This window comes from Pipistrellus hanaki, assembly GCF_964339955.1.
Source record: "Pipistrellus hanaki genome assembly, chromosome: 7".
NCBI classification, from domain to species: Eukaryota; Metazoa; Chordata; class Mammalia; order Chiroptera; family Vespertilionidae; genus Pipistrellus; species Pipistrellus hanaki.
In genome coordinates, this window is record NC_140509.1 from 5,756,532 (window position 1) to 5,771,384 (window position 14,853).

General features: G+C 41.2%; 1 pseudogene across 1 annotated transcript; it reads left to right on the top strand.

The window, feature by feature from the left end:
- Nucleotides 1-14,125: 14,125 nt before the first annotated feature.
- Nucleotides 14,126-14,576, top strand: LOC311625724 (small ribosomal subunit protein uS10-like; annotated as a pseudogene). Its single transcript has one exon. The product of its transcript is annotated as a small ribosomal subunit protein uS10-like (transcript).
- Nucleotides 14,577-14,853: the final 277 nt, after the last annotated feature.

Consider the following 14,853-nt stretch of genomic DNA (forward strand, 5'->3'; position numbering starts at 1 on the left):
AATTTTATGCTGAGGTCGGGGGGAAAAACTATAATGCATGCATGTCAGCTTAGAATAGCAGGATTGCCTTAATCTCAACTTCTCTTTTCTCCCAGCTCTTCTTTTTCTTGGGTCTCAAATAGTCAAAAATATTTCTAATAGCAATAGTAAAGTTATTCATATTTCCCTGGTACAGAAGTTTTTTTCAGAATATCATTTGTTATATCACTGAGCTATAAAGGTATGGTATTTTCAGAGAATCATCTAGAAAGTTAGCCATAGGCATTGTTCATATTCAACTCAGTATAAAATCTAAACTATTTCACATTGCAAGTGGGAGTGAAAATTGTCATAACCTCTGGGGAGGGCAATTTGGCAATATCAGAATTACCCATAGCCTTTGGTTTAGCATTTCCATGTCTAGAAACATATCCTACGAATACACTTGCACATGAACAAGATGACATATATATGATTATGTGTTGCAGCGAAAGTACCAGTAGAAATAACATAGATGCCTAATGAAAAGGGATTCATTTATCAAGTATGATGCAGACACAAAGGGGCATATACCATTCAGGTTAAAATAAAATAAGGAAGCCCTGATCAATGTGGCTCAATTGGTTGGGCGCAATCCTGCACACAAATCAAACTGCACACCAGTTTGATTCCTGGTAGGGCACATGCTTGGTTTGTGGGCTTGATGCCCAGTAGGAGGTAGCCTTCAGTGTTCATATTTCTCTCCCTTCCTCTTGCTAAAAAAATCAATAAAAAATCTTTGAAAAAATAAAAAAAATTTAAAAACAATAAGGAAGCTCTTAATGTATTAATGAGGAAAGATTTCCAAGATAGCACATGTTCTTTACCTTGGTTTATTCACATAGCAAAGTATTGTTTCCTGCTATTCTTTTTTTAAAGCAAATATTTATAATTCCTTTATGCATACAGGATCTCTGGGAGGACAGATAAAACAACCAGTAGTATTAGTTGCCCACAAAGAGTAAATAAATGGGTGGCTGGAGGACAGGGGAATGAGAATATGGTCACCTGTATGTTTTGGACTTTGAATCATTATTTCATAACAAAAACAAACCATCTTTGTCATCTGAAGTTATTGCTACAGTTATGTTATGGCAGACTGTGTCATAAACCAGCAGTTTGCAATTTGGCTGATCTTCAGAATCATAGCAGACCCTCCCTATTCAAAATAAAGATTCCAGATTTTGGTTCAGTATACCTTGTGTGGGGCTTAGGAAATTTGCATTTTGGGAAAGCTCCCTAGGAAATATTTATTGTTAGTGGGTTTGGCAAACTTTGCTGTAGGATCTAATAATCTAAGAATATACAGATTTTTTTAGAGAGACAGGAAAGGTGAAAGAAGCATCAACGTGAGAGCGACACATCGACTGCAGGCCCCCTCCCACCAGGGATTGAGCCTGCAATCTGGGCATGCGTCCCAATTAGGAATGGACCAGGCAACCCTTTGGTGCGTAGGACTACACCCAATGAACTGAGCCACACTGGCCAGGGCTCATTGTCACATCTTTTAAAGACAACTTCATTCTCAGAAATTGATAGTTTATGTGTCTAAATTTGTAGCTCAGATTTGTTATTAACATTTTCTGCAGACTTAAGAGTTTGTTAGGGGAAACCTTGGCAACTGAGCTTACCTGTGAGTCAGCAAGTTCTGGTTTGGATGGCTCGGTCAGGCCAAGGGTGAACAGAGTGTCTTCTTTTTGTATACACAGAAGCTCACAGATACCTATTAAGTTTTCAAAAATAACCTCAAGTATTTAGAAACACCCCACATCTTTTTATTTATTGATTTATTTTTAATTGATTTTTTACAGAGAGGAAGGGAGAAGGATGGAGAGTTAGAAACATCGATGAGAGAAATACCAATCAGCTGCCTCCATGGCCTTTTACGGGGATCTGGCCCACAACTAAGGTACATGCCCTTGACCAGAACTGGACCTGGGACCTTTCAGTCTGCAGTCCAATGTTCTATTCAATGAACCAAACCAGCTAGGGCACATGTATCAAACACAAGGCCCGCGGGCCAAATCCAGCCCGCCAGGCCTTGCAATGTGGCCCGCACCGCGCTGTCATCACTGCACTCCGTTGTCAGTTTATGACATTGTCAGTTTATGACTGTTCAGTTAACCATTCGGCCCGCGATTTAGGCTGGATTTTAGATTTTGGCCCCTTCTCTGATTGAGTTCGACACCCCTAAGCTAGGGCAACCCAGGTCTTTTTAAAAGGAAGCTTTGTCCAGAGCATGTAAGAAACAGTACTACTAGATATCAAGAATTGAAGAAGTTAGCGTAGATGTGGGGTTATATACTTTCTTCCTTTTCTGTGGGCAGATATAAACCCATGGGGAATATAGTTAAAGTTCTAGTTATTTCCACTACCATGTGTCCAATGGTTTGTCAGAATGCCGGTCCCCTTGGTTCCCAACTGCTTGAGAAATGGGATCCTTCCATCTAGCCACAGGCTAATTTGGTCCTCTGTGGAAAAAGACTAGTGGTGATTGTCCCCATTACACAGGTTCGGTCAGATGGTATCTTTTAGGCTCCTAGATACATTTGGTGAAGAGAAAAAAGCCAGGCCTGCCTGAGGTTTTTCTGACAAGTGTCCTGAAGGCTGGCCTGGTATATTGGTTTTCATGAAAATGTTAATAAATGTTAACTAATTGGAGTGACTTCTTTCCCTCCCAATTAAGGGTTAGACTTATAACAGACAAGTGCAGGAATAAAATATTCTGAATGCTATTTATTATCTTTGCTTTTTAGAGGTGGGAATGAGGGGCGGGGAGTGGATTTCAAACTTACAGAAACATTGCAAAAACTTTACAACGAACACTTATGTATGTTTGACCAGAATCACCACTTGTTTGTTAGCTGTTAGCATTTCATCCATTTGCTTTATTAGTTGCTTGCTTGCTGTCTTCATATATTTTTTCTGAGCCATTTGAAAGTTGCTTATATCATGCCTTTTACCATAAACACTTGATTGTGTATTTCCTAAGAAATACACAATCATAGTTTAGTTATCAAGCTCAGAAAATAGAACTTTGATTTGATAATTTCATTTATCAGCCATATTTCATTTTTGTCCATTGATCTAATATTGTCCTTATATTCCTTTTCCTTTACTGTATACCATCCCCTCTAGAATCATGTATTTTACTTAGGCTCATTTTTTATTTTTAAAAAAATACCTTTTTATTGATTTCAAAGAGGGAGAGAGAGAGAGAGAGAAACATCAATGATGGAAGAGAATTATTGATCAACTTTCTCCTGCATGTCCCCCACAATAGTGATCATGCACACAACCCAGGCAGGTGCCCTGACTGGGAATCAAACTGTGACCTTCTGGATCATAGGTCAACACTCAAATACTGAGCCACATCAGCTGGCAGTCTTCTTTGATCTAAAACAAGTCTTCAGCTGTTCTTTGTCTTTTATGACACTGCCAACTTGCCAACTTTTATTTAACAGAATGTTTCACATTCTTCATTTTGGATTTGCCTGATGTTTCCTCATGATTACATTGGGTACATGTCCACAGTTGTATCCCTAGTATATCACATCTGTAGGCAGAAACAGTCTCAGAGTCCATCTATCTGCCCTTGTTGGTAATAGTAATTTCGATCACCTAGCAAGGTGGTTATCCAGTTTCTCCATACTTGTTCCTTTTGAATAAGTATCCTGCCGAAACCGGTTTGGCTCAATGGATAGAGCGTCGGCCTGCAGACTGAAAGGTCCCAGGTTCGATTCTGGTCAAGGGCATGTACCTTGGTTGCGGGCACATCCCTAGTAGGGGGTGTGCAAGAGGCAGTTGATCGATGATTCACTCTCATTGATGTTTCTAACTATTCCTCTCTTCCTCTCTGTAAAAAAATCAATAAAATATATTAAAAAAAAAAAAAGTATCTTTCCCCAGTTGCCAGTTAAAAGCCCATTGAGCCCTAACTGGATTGGCTCAGTAGATAGAGCGTCGGCCTGTGGACTCAAGAGCCAGGTTCGATTCTGGTCGAAGGTATTTACCTTGGTTGCAGGCACATCCCCAGTAAGGGAGTGTGCAGGAGGCAGCTGATCAATGTTTCTCATCGATGTTTCTAAGTCTATCACTCTCCCTCGCTTTAAAAAAATCAATAAAATATATTCTAAATTTTTTTAAAAAGAAAAGCCCATTGAGCCCTGGCTATGATAGAGCACCGGACTGTGGACTGAAGGGTCCTGGGTTTTTTTTTTATATATATTTATATATATTTTTATATATATTTATATATTTTTTTAATATATATATATTTTATATATATATTTAAAATCCCATTGACTTAGTTCTCATTTAATGGTAAGACTTTGAACACAGCATAGGAAGCAAGATCTTAAAGCTCTCTGTAAATACTTAGTCAGCTTTTATAGTGACCCTGAGAAGCAGGTCTCCTAATCCTTACCCCCCTCTTCTTTGCTTTTATGTCACATCCTAATACTTTTGGGGAGTGGTTGTTGAAATAATGAAGTAAAAGGTAGGACAAAGAAAAATATTTTAACAAAACTTTTTTTCTAGAAAGAAGAGATTGAGAAAGAAGTATCGATTTGTTGTTCCACTTATTTATAAATTAATTGGTGATTCTTATATGTGCCTTGACTGGGTGTTGAACCCACAGCCTTGGTGTATGGAGAGGATACTCTAACCAACTGAGCTGCCCAGTCAGGGCCAGTGGAATAAGGAATTTTACCTCTATATTCAAATGCTACATTTGCCCCTTTATCCCTTTTAACTTTCAGGCCTCTGCTGGTAGTGAAGCCTGTAAAGAGAGACAAAAAGGCCGAAACCGGTGTGTCTCAGTGGATAGAGCGTCGGTCTCCGGACTGAAGGGTCCCAGATTCGATTCCGGTCAAGGGCATGTACGTTGGTTGCAGGCACATCCCCAGTGGGGGGTGTGCAGGAGGCAGCTGGTCAATGTTTCTCTCTCATCAATGTTTCTAGCTCTCTATCTCTCTCCCTTCCTCTCTGTAAAAAAATCAATAAAATATATTTTAAAAGAGAGAGAGAGACAAAAAGAAGGGTGACACAAGAGAGCCTAGAGTAGCAGACATTATAATTGCCCACCCCATGTTCTATTACTCTCCATAATAATGATAGAATCTCTAATTTTAATCTGGATCCATAGCCGTCTGTACTGAAAAGCACATTTCCTATGGCTTGTAGTTTGGTGCAGCCATGAACAGGAGAGGAGATGCCCCTTTTCTGTCCTTTTTCCTTTTGGCAGTAATCTAGATATGTTTGTTTAAAATGCAAGCAACATCTTGGACCATGAATTAGCAAGGAAGGATGGTGTTAGAAAGACAGAAGGAGTCAGGTCTCTAATGATTGATGAGCTTCCAAGAATTGTCTCTTCTATGTAAAAGAGAAATAAACATCTTTTTTATTGAAGTCACATATTATTTTGAGTTTTCTGTTATATGCAGCTGAACCTAAAACTTGACTAATAAAAAAGATGCTCAGGCCGAAACCGGTTTGGCTCAGTGGTAGAGCGTCGGTCTGCGGACTAAAAGGTCCCAGGTTCGATTCCAGTCAGGGGCATATACCTTGGTTGTGGGCTTATCCCCGGTAGGGGGTGTGCAAGAGGCAGCTGGTAGATGACTCTCTCTCATCGACGTTTCTAACTCTCTATCCCTCTCTCTTCCTCTCTGTAAAAAATCAATAAAATATATTAAAAAAAAAAAAAAAAAAAGATGCTCAGGAGGCCTGTAATATTGATGAACTTGCCCTAGGAAAGCTTGCTTCAGGTCTGCCACTCATATTGATCTCAGTTTGGACACCATTCTAAGTGATAGGAACACAATAGTAAAACAAAGTTTATCCTCTTACAAAACTTACCGTCTAAAAGGAAAATTAGATGGTCAACAACGGTGTGGTATGCCATGAAGAAAAATAAAGCAGGTAAGGGACATAGGAAGTGCCAGATTAGGGATGACTCTGGGGGAAAGATATGAGGGGAGTGGTAGTGGAGGGCAGCCCTGCTGATGTCAAATCACAAACTTTCTATGTAGAGGGAACAGCAAATACAAGAACCCTGAAGTGGGAGTCTGCTTACTATCTTGGAGGAACAGCAGGGAGGCCGGTGTAGCTCAAAACAGCTAGAGTAACGGGTGATGGATATATTTATATCTTGATAGGGATGATTTTACAGAGATACACAGAAACCTGTCAAAACTCTAAAAACTGTACTTAAAATGAATATGTGTACTTTTTAAAAAAATACTGCTTTATTGATTTCAGAGAGGAAGGGAGAAGGAGTGATCTCTATCAATGATGAAAGAGAATCATTGATCAGCTGCCTCCTGCATACCCCCTACTGGAAATTATGCCCATAACCCAGGCATGTGCCCTTGGCTGGAATCAAACCTGGGACCCTTCAGTCCACAGGCTGATGTTCTAGCCACAGCCAAGCCGGCTAGGGCTATGTGTACTTTTTTTTTTATATGTTAAGCATACCTCAGTAAACTTGTTTTACAAAGTCACAGCTACCACAAACTAGAAACTATTCTCAAGAATCCTATGGACAATAATAACAAATTTTTTTTCTACTCACCCCTCTTGCTCCTGAGTTTTCTATAAAATTATCTTTCCCTGCTTGCATAGTCTTTCTTTGGGCATTATGTATATCCTCTGGTTCCATATATAGCTAGCACAGTATGTACAAATGAATAATAATCATGAACTAAGATATGTGGCCATCCTGCCAAGCAGTGAAGTACGCTTCTGGGTCTGAAAGTGATCAGCTAGGTGTTTTTAAAATGTATGGATTGTGGAATATGACTTGGCAATAAAAAGGAATGAACTCTTGCTCTGGCTTGATGTTGCTCAGTTGGTTAAGTATCATTCCATGAACTGAGGGTACAGGTTTGGTTCCGGTCATGGCACATGCCCAGGTTGCCTGCTCAGTCCCCAGAGGGTGTGTAGGAGGCAGTTCATCTATGGTTCTCTTCTCTCATCCATATTGCTCTTTCTCTCCATCTCCCTTCTTCTCTCTAAAATCAAAAACATTTTTTTAAAAGGAAAAAAGGAATGAACTATTGATAGAATAATTTGGATGGATCTTAAGTTTGCTGAGTGAAAAAAAGCCAGTCTGAAAAGGTCATACTGCATGATACTATCTATGCAAATGACAAAATTACCAATATAAGGAATAAATTAGTAGTTGCCAGGAGTTAAGAATGCTGTTGGGCCGAAACCGGTTTTGCTCAGTGGATAGAGCATTGGCCTGCGGACTGAAAGGTCCCAGGTTCGATTCTGATCAAGGGCATGTACCTTGGTTGCAGGCACATCTCTAGTAGGGGGTGTGCAGGAGACAGCTAATCGATGTCTCTCTCTCATCGATGTTTCTAATTATCTCTCTCCATTCCTCTCTGTAAAAAAATCAATAATATATATATTTTTTAAAAAATGCTGTTGGAGCAGATAAGAGGCAGTTTAGCAAGAAAAGTTAGACCATAACCACACTACAGCCAAGCACCACAGAACAAAACTGTGACCCTGTCCCCATCCATGCCACAAATGCCACGTAGGGAGCTTAGACTTCCACCCTTGCGAGATTAATGAAGTGCCCCAAGCCCCTGCCTTGGTGGTATCAAAGAAGAGCTAGGATTATCATCGGCATCTGGCTGGAATAAGGCATTATCCACTCCTGACTTGAGGTAGTGTCGAAAGAGGTTAGGACTTTTGACTTTTATCACTGCCCACTGGTAATGATATGCATATACCTCTCTGTCAGTGGAGGGCTTGTGAGAGCAGCAACAAGGTATTCTGCCATTCCTGCTAGGGAAGTAGTTGAGCCTACTGGAGAGCTGGAATTCCAACCAGCAATTATTATATGAATGTGCTCAAAACAAATGAAGAAATAGGGGGTATGAAGAAAGAGATGATATAACGATGAACCAAATGGAACATTTGGAATTCAGAAATAAAATACTCAGTAGATGGGCTCAACAGCAAACAATTGGTAATGATAAATAATCAGTGAACTTGAAGATAAAACAATAAAAGTACCCAATCAAAACACAGAAAATAGATTAAACAAACAAACAAAAAAACAGCTCCAGGGGCCTGTGGGACTATTAAAAAAGAAGAAGAAGAAAAAGACCCAATATTCATGTTAGGAATAAAAGGAAAGAGCCAAAGAAAGGTACTCGAACAAATTATGGTTGGAAACTTCCAAAATTTGTGAGACATTGAACCTACATATTCAAGAAACTTAGCAAACCTCAATCAGGATAACTCAAAATTCATGTCCAACACTTGTCATAATTGAACTTCTAGAAAATAAAGACAAATGAAAACTTGAAAATAGCTAGAGAAAAATGATGCCTTACTTATATATATATATATATATATATATATATATATATATATATATATATATATATATTATTGATTTTTTACAGAGAGGAAGGGAGAGAGATAGAGAGCCAGAAACATCGATGAGAAAGAAACATGGACCAGCCGCCTCCTGCACACCTCCCACCAGGGATGTGCCTGCAACCAATGTACATGTCCTTGACCGGAATCGAACCCGGGACCTTTCAGTCCACAGACCAACGCTCTACCACTGAGCCAAACTGGTTTCGGCAAAACCTTACTTTTTTGGGGAAGAAATTTGAAGGTCAGCAGATTTCTCACCAGAAACTATGACAACCAGAAGGAAATGGCAGAATAATTTCCAAGTGCTGAAAGAAAATTATCATCCAGAATACTATTGCCAATGAAAATGTACTTTGGGAATGAATGGGATATAGATGTTCTCCAATGAAGGAAAACTAAGAGAATTTATTGCCAGCAGATCTACCCTAATAGAATGGTGAAAAGTTCCCTAAACAGAGAGAAAAAAATAAATAAGTAAATGACTCTAGCTAATTTGGCTCAGAGGTTAAAGTGTCTGCTCACAGACTGAAGGGTCGTGGGTTCGATTCCTGGTCAAGGTCAGGTGATTAACTTAGTTGAGGGCTCAATCCCTGGCTGAGATCAGGACACATGCAGGAGGCAACCATACCACGTGTGTCTCTCGCATCGATGTTTCTTTTTCTCCCACTTCCTTCCCTTCCAGTCTCTAAAAATCAACGGGAAAATATCCTTGGGTGAGGATTAAAAATTTAATGAATGAATGAATGAATGACTCATAACCTCAAGAAGGAAGAATGAGTCCTGGGTGGATAGCTCAGCTGGATAGAATGTTGTCCCAATACACCAAGGTTGTGGGTTCAATCCCTGGTCAAAAATTAACCAATGAATGTATCAGTGAGTGGAACAATAAATCAATGTTTTTCTCCCTCTCCCTCTCTCTAAAAAAAAAAAAAAAATTTGTTTTAAATAGGAAGAAAATACGGTTACTAAAAATATGGGTAAGTCCAATAGACTTTACTTTTCTTGAGTTTTCCGAATTACATTTGACTAGAGGCCCAGTGCATGAAATTTGTGCATGGCTATGGTCCCTAGGCCTGGTCTGCAATCAGGGCCATCTTCCCTGTCTGCTGGCAGACTGCCCCACCCCCTGCCGCCACCCACCCCCAGTTCTCCTTTTGCCATCGGGCTGTTGGAGCCTGCTGGCAGTGAAGGAGAGACCTAAAGTTTGGCCATTCTCTCCAACTCTCTGGCCCCACCACCGGTTGCCTATGTCTACCTCCACCCACCCCTGGTGCCCCATTTGCCATTGGGCGATCGGAGCCTGCTGGCTGAGGGAAGGGACTGAGAGATTGGCTGGCAGGCCCCAATCAGGCAATCGGGGGCTGTAGGCTGGGGGGCAACTCCTATGTTGAACGTCTGCTCCCTGATGGTCAGTGCATGTCATAGCAACTGGTCATTCCGCCATTCAGTCGACTACTATATAGGATGGTTGAAGCAAAATCCCTAACACTGGTTAATGTAGCTCTAAATGTAAGTAGAGGAAATATTTATGACAATTATATACCTACCAGAGGGAAAAGGAACATTAAGGGAGGTAAGATTTTATACATCACTTGAACTGATAAGTGGCAGGATGAGTAGACTATGGTAAGGTATGAATGAATAATGTAATAACTGGACAGACAACTAAAAGCTATGAAAGCTATATACTCAAAGACACTATAGATTCCTTACTTCAAAACATTCACAAAGCTACACTAATCAAGACACTGTTACTGGTGTAAGAATAGACAAAGATGAGTGGAATAGACTTGAGAATTCAGAAATAGACCCTTTTAGAAATATTTTTAAAAATTGATTTTTAGAGAGAGGAAGGAAGAGGGAGAGAGAAAGAGGAACCTTGCTGTGTTTCAGCTGCCTTCCGCAGGCCCCCTATCCAGCCTACAACCCCAGCATGTGCCCTGGTTGTGAGTCAGCCTGTGCCCTAAATGGGAGTCAACCACTTATCTTTTGATGCATGGAAAGATGCCCAACCAAGTGAGCAACATCAACCAGGGTAGACCCTTACTTTTATTGGTAATTGATTGACTTTCATCAAGATAATTCAGTGGGGAAAGAATATTCTTTTCAACAAAAGATGCTAAGACACTCAAAAGAACTGTTGGCCCAGAAAGAAACTCACTACAGACTGATTCATTTGCCTCTCAGCATAACCATTATTGCTTGTTTCATTTTCGGTTTTTATCAGTGTATTTCTAGTAGCACATGATCTCACTCATCTAGGGGAAATAATGAACAACATAGACTGATGAACAAGAACATACCCGGAAAGAGATCAACCGAAGGACTTATATGCATGCATATAAGCATAACTAATGGGTGAAAAACTATGGTGAGAGAGGACATATATAGGAGTGGGGTGGGGATTGGTAAGGTATGTACACATATAATACCTTAATTAAAAAAATGAAGAAAAAAAAAGAACATACCCGGAGTTAAGGAAGCAATGATCAGACTGTGGGACCTCAGAGGAAAGGTAAGGGAGGGTGGGGATAAGGGAGAGAGATCAACCAAAGGACTTGTGTGCATGCATATGAGCCTAATCAGTGGTCATGGACAACAGGAGGGTGGGGGCATGTGTGGGGATGGATTTGGAATGGGAATGGGGGAATGAGGACAAACATGTGATACCTTAATAAAGAAATTTTTTTTAAAGATGCTAAGACAATTAGATATGCAAAATTATGAAGACACCATATACAAAATTAACTCAAAAGGAATCAAACATAAGAGCTAAAATATGGAACTTTTAGAAGAAAAAAGATAAATATGAAACTCCTAGAAAAGGCCAATAAATTTAATGAGACCCTCGAGGATATGAAAAAGGACCAACTAGAAATTAAACATACACTGACTGAAATAAAAAATATTATACAGAGACCCAACAGCAGACTAGAGGAACACAAGAATCAAGTCAAAGAGTTTGGAATACAAAGAGGCAAGGACACTCCTCCGAAGAAGCAAGAAGAGAAGAGAATCCAGAAAGTTGAAGGTAGTGTAAGAAGCCTCTGGGACAACTTCAAGCATACCAACATCAGAATTATGGGGGTGCCAGAAGAAGAGAGAGACCAGATGCCTACTGGGAGAAGCTGGACTGTCGGCCATTGGGTCGGAAAGTGAGGGTGACCTTTTTGCAGAGGTGGGTCCAGCAATCATTGTTTACTGCGCTGGAGCATGGTACGCAGGGACTTGGAAACATGGAAAGGCAGAGGAGGCTGGCTGGCAGCCATTGCAGTTTGCAAATTTTTAAATATAATATTTTATTGATTTTTTTATAGAGAGAAAGAGAGGATAGAGCTGTTTCCTGCACACCTCTTACTGGAAGTATATCCGCAACCAAGATACATGCCCTTGACTGGAATTGAACCTGGGACCTTTCATCCTGCAGGCTGATGCTCTATCCACTGAGCCAAACTAGTTAGGGTCATAGATATAAATTTTTTAAAATATATTTTTAGGAGAAACCAAGATGGCAGCAAAGGTAAACAACTAAACTGCTGCCATGCACAACAATTTCAAAACTACAACTAAAAGACATAATGTCTGTCACCCAGAACCATGGGAAAGCTGGCTGGGTGGAAGTTTTACAACTAGAAAGAGAAAGGAGCATAAATGCTGAAAAGCTGAGGTACAGAGGCATGCGAATCGGGCTAGTGGCGGGCATCTGGGCACGTGGCTTTTTTTCAACCTGAAGGGAAACAAGCTCCTGATCACTCTGAAATCCAGTTTTGGGGGACACACAGGGGACCCAGATGCCTACAGAGAGAAGCTGGACTGTCGGCCATCGTGTCGGAAAGTGAGAGTGACTTTTTTGCAGAGGTGTGCCCAGCAATCATTGTTTACTGCGCTGGAGCACAGGACATGGGGACTTGGAAACGTGGAAAGGCAGAGAAGGCTGGCTGTTAGCCATTGAAGTTTGGCACGCCCTAGCCTAGTGACGCCCTGAGACCCTGCCCCCACCTTGAGACCCCACCCCACACATTCTATAAACTGCCCAGGCTCCACACACGGGCTTTTGCATATAAATGGCCTGCCCTGTGGCAGCTTAACCAAATAAACTGTAGCTCCAGTCAGACAGCTCCAAAACTGCCAAATCCCAGGCAAACAGAAAACTGTAGTTCTTCCTTAGCTCCTGCTGGGTGGCCTCAGACAGTAGCTGACCTGCACCCCAATGGAGATCCAGAAACTAGTGTATCTCATGATCTGTGTGAGACAACAGCAGATTTCAACTACTCTCATAAGGGACACATTCAAGAGGCAGACTCAGCGAGCACCAAAGCCCTGCTGGAACAAGTCCTGCCCATAAACGTGTCTCCAGCACAGCAATTCTTCCATTATAGACACAGCAGGTCCTCACAGCCAATTGGCCCGGAGGTCAATTCCTCCCAATGACACCAACAACAATCAAGACTTAACTACCACAAGGCTGTACACACAGTCCACAAAGGGGTGCACCAAGAGTGTCCACCTCAGGTAACTGGGAGGCTGACCATTGAACCATATAGGACACCTAGCACACAAAGCTACCTTACCAACTCAGGGAAGCAGCAAAAATGAAGAGACAAGGAAACAGATCACAAATGAAAGAAATGGAGGAGAACAAACGACTGGACATAGAGTTCAAAACCATGGTTATAAGGTTTTTCAAGAATTTCCTAGAGAAGGCCGATAAATTTAATGAGACCCTCATATGAAAAAGGACCAACTAAAAGTTAAACACACATTGACTAAAATAAAAAATATACAGAGACCCAACAGCAGACTAGGAGATTGCAAGAATCAAGTGAAAGATTTGAAATACAAAGAGGCAAAGAACACTCCTCCAGAGAAGCAAGGAGAAGAGAATCCAGAAAGTTGAAGATGGTGTAAGGAGCCTCTGGAACAACTTCAAACATACCAACATCAGAATTATAGGGTGCCAGAAGAAGAGAGAGCAAGATACTGAAAACCTATTTGAAGAAATAATGACCAAAAACTTCCCCCATCTGGTGAAAGAAATAGACTTACAAGTCCAGGAAGTGCACAGAACCCCAAACTAAAGGAATCCAAAGAGGACCACACCAAGACACATCATAATTAAAATGCCATGGTCAAAGGACAAAGAATCTTACAAGCAGCAAGAGAAAAACAGTTAGTTACCTATAAGGAAGCACCCATATGATTATCAGCTGATTTCTCAACAAAAACTGCAGGCCAGATGGGAGTGGCAAGAAATATTCAAAGTGATGAATAGCAAGAATCTACAACCAAGATTACTCTACCCAGCAAAGTTATCATTCAGAATTGAAGGGCAGAGAAAGAGCTTCACAGATAAGAAAAAGCTAAAGGAATTTATCACCATCAAACCAGTATTATGTGAAATGCTAAAAGGTATTCTTTAAAAAGAGGAAAAAGAAGAAAAAAGTTAAGATAAAAATTATGATCAACAAATACATATCTATCAACAAGTGAATCTAAACGTCAAGTGAATTAAAAATCTGAGGAACAGAATAAACTGGTGAATATAATAGAATCAGGGACATAGAATGGGAGGGGATTGATAATGCATAGGGGCAAAGGGTTTCTGGGGGGAGGGGTACAAGAAGAGACTGGACAAAAATCATACACCTATGGCCACTTGGAGGAAGACGCGGTTGCGGCAGTGCAGCTCCATCCCGCCTGCTCCTGACTCACCGCTGTTCGTTCTCTCCGAGGAACAAGTTGGTCAGGAGGCCGCGCTGCAGCATTGGCTTTTAAAGACACCAGGAAGACGCCCGGGGAACCCGAGGTGGCGATTCACCGCATTCGAATCACGCTGACCAGCCACAACGTCAAGTCCCTGGAGAAGGTGTGTGCTGACCTGATCAGAGGCGCAAAGGAGAAGAATCTCAAAGTGAAAGGGCCAGTCCGCATGCCGACCAAGACGCTGAGAATCACTTCGAGGAAGACTCCCTGTGGGGAGGGCTCCAAACCTGGGATCGCTTTCAGATGAGGATCCACAAGCGGCTCATCGACTTGCACAGCCCTTCGGAGATTGTCAAGCAGATCACTTCCATCAGCATGGAGCCGGGAGTGGAGGTTGAAGTCACCATTGCAGATGCTTAAATCAGGCTTTTTTAATAAATTGGCTATCCGTTATTAAAAAAAAATCAGCCGAAACCGGTTTGGCTCAGTGGTAGAGCGTCGGTCTGTGGACTGAAAGGTCCAGGGTTCGATTCCGGTCAGGGGCATGTACGTTGGCTGTGGGCACTTCCCTGGTGGGGGATGTGCAGGAGGCGGCTGGTCGATGTTTCTCTCTCATCGATGTTTCTGGCTCTCTATCTCTCTCCTTTCCTCTCTGTAAAAAATCAATAAAAAATATATATTTAAAAAAAAAATCATACACCTATGAATGAGGACAGTGGTGGGGAAGTAAGG